We start from the raw sequence: 2,768 nt of genomic DNA, 5'->3' as shown, positions 1-2,768 counted from the left end.
TCTCTTCCACTCCTAAGTGTGATGACATTGCATTGTTCCTTTGGATTCACTTCGGTGTTACTAGGAAAAGTTCCTCTTGGTTGGGAATTTATAGTCGTGGCGAGTTGACCAATTTGCATTTCAAGATTCTTCATAGTGGCTCCCATATTGTTGCAATGAGTCTCGATGTTGTCCAACTATGAATCAGTCTTTTTAAAATTTGCTTTTGTGTCTTCAACAAAAGATATCATGGCATCCTCAAGTGACATCTTCTTCTCACTTTGTAGACTACTAAATCTTACAGGAGGTTGCAGTATATTCCTTGTATTTCCATAAGACAAATTCTCATGATTTCGAAGCCCTGGATGATAATATTGTGGCAAAGGATCACCAAGATAATTGTAATTCTGATTATTGATCTATTGAATCTGTTCTTACTCACTTCATTGCTCGGATCTGTCCTACTTGTGGCTGCCACATATTCTGCACCTTGTGGTATCCTCTGTATTGTCAAAGCTAAAATATGAGGGGATAGAGAAGTGACTTGAGTTGAAAGTGCAGCAAACGGCTCCAATTCATGAATTCCAACAACTTTCTTAACCATAGTTCTTTTAGTTGGCCATTGATAGTTATTTGAGGCCATTTCTTCCAAAACAGCAGTAGCACCCTCAGATGTCTTTGACATCAAAGTTCCGCTAAAGGCAGCATCAACTAAAGTCTGAGTTTTCCTGTTTAATCCATTATAGAACATATGAATCTGCAACCCATCTGACAATCCATGTTGTGAGCAGCATCGAATAATATCTTTATACCTTTCTCATGCTTCATAGAGTGATTCAAAATCATATTGCTTGAATTGACCAATCTCACTCTTGAGTTGAGCTATTTTTGTAGGTGAAAAGAATTTAGCTAGAAATTTTTCAGTCATGTCCTTCCAACTAGTGATACTCCCTGGTTGTAGAGACTGTATCCAACCTCTTGTTTTGTCCCTTAAAGAGAAAGGGAATAATCTCAGTCTAATGGTGTCTTCCATAACACCATTGATCTTCATAGTATCACAAATCTCTAGAAACATCGCCATATGGATATTGGGATCATGAAGTGGTGATCCACTGAATTGGACCTGTTGCACCATGCTGATTAATGCGGGTTTGAGCTCAAAATTATTGGCATTAATAGGCTGGCGTCTGATACCCGAATAGTTGTCATTCACAATTGGCCGTACATAATCCTTCAAGGAACGTGGTTGTGCATTATCTTGTCCATTCTCCATGGCTAATATCCTCTTTTTTCTTGGTACTCTAAGCGTTCTTTCAATCTTCGGATCAAAAGGAATAATGGCATGTGTTATAGCACTGCACATCCAACATAAAAAACACACCAGAAATATAGAGAAAAAAATAATAATAAAATAAAATAAAATAAAAAAATAAGAAATAAATAAAAATCTAAAATAAAAATCTAAATTAAAACCAATATTACTTTGTATCGATATTGGCAAAAATAAGAAAAACTCAATCCCCTGCAACGGCGCCAAAAACTTGATTGGTGCAAACTGCAAGTGCATAGTATCATAGTTTTATAATATAATGACGTGTAGAGTATCGTCCTCAGGGATTGATGTCTTAATTTTACCAAGTACCGAATTTATAATAAGCTTGATTTTATTTAGAAAAATTAATAATTTTAGACTGCGAAATTTAAACAAAACTACTTTAAATAAACTATTTAAAAGAATTTAAAACTGGATGCCGCTTATCAAATTACTGATGGTGAAAACTTCTAGGAAACTGATTTTACCTTATTTCTCACTATGCTTTACTGATTTGCCCAATTCAAATTCATATTCCCTGTTTGTTAGCAAATCTTCAATTTTTTTGAAAGCCTCTTTCGAAACCCTACGTCTACTTAAAGAAACATTGGGACACGCGTTAATAAAAACTGGAAACCTAAAACATGGAACTAAAACATACAAGAATGGAAACTCTAATCTACCTAAGGAAACATCGAAACACGCACTAATTAAAAATGGTAACATTAATCACGGAATTAAAGCACATAATGGAAACTCAATCACACACACACACATTAAAAATCGAAACTTTAACAAAAATCAAGAACTCGAACAAAAATAAAAAAACACAAACAAAAACCTAAATTTAAATGCTATCGAAACACAATAAAAATGCAAACTTTGATAAATCTGACCCTAATTAAGCTGAGCTTCAAAAAGAACCAAAAATTAACTACTGCGAGCTAAATATACCACTAATTTTTATCTAAGAAAATAAATGAATACTACCATAATAAAAACACTTTAAATAACATTCGCAATTCAAAATTTCAAATAACCCAAAGAAAATTAATACTTAACAATTATCCAACTAACGCAATATTCAAATTCAAAACTTTAAATAATCTTCAAAAGATAACATTTAACACTTATTCAACTAACCAAAATTATATAAAAAGAAAGAAAAGATGAGAGAAAGAGAAAAAGAAAAGCCATGAAAGCTTTAGGCCGTGGCAGCAGGGTGCTGGCAGCATGTGGCTCGGCTGGTGCTGCTGTGTTGCTGGTATGGGGCTGCTGCTATGGCAGCAGCAGAGTGCTCGGTGGCTGGAAGAAGCTACTGCTACCGGAGAAGGTTGCAGAGGCTATAGAGAAGCTGTTGTGCTATGCAGCAGACGACTGCTGTGGATGGCTCTGCTGCAGCTGCTGTGGCTTCGGGACTGCTGTGGCTTGGGGAGGTTGCAGAGGGTAGATGGAGAATAGAAAATATAGAGAGCTG

At 35.5% G+C, this 2,768-nt stretch overlaps 1 non-coding gene across 1 annotated transcript; it reads left to right on the top strand.

Annotated features, from left to right (window-relative positions):
• Positions 1–752: 752 nt before the first annotated feature.
• LOC131149988 (small nucleolar RNA R71) lies at positions 753–859 on the top strand. The gene has a single exon (XR_009135376.1). It is a non-coding gene; the product is annotated as a small nucleolar RNA R71 (small nucleolar RNA).
• Positions 860–2,768: the final 1,909 nt, after the last annotated feature.

Source organism: Malania oleifera, chromosome 2 (genome assembly GCF_029873635.1).
Source record: "Malania oleifera isolate guangnan ecotype guangnan chromosome 2, ASM2987363v1, whole genome shotgun sequence".
Classification (NCBI taxonomy): Eukaryota; Viridiplantae; Streptophyta; class Magnoliopsida; order Santalales; family Ximeniaceae; genus Malania; species Malania oleifera.
Note: the sequence above shows the minus strand (reverse complement) of the source record. Positions and strands in the feature narration are given on the sequence as shown.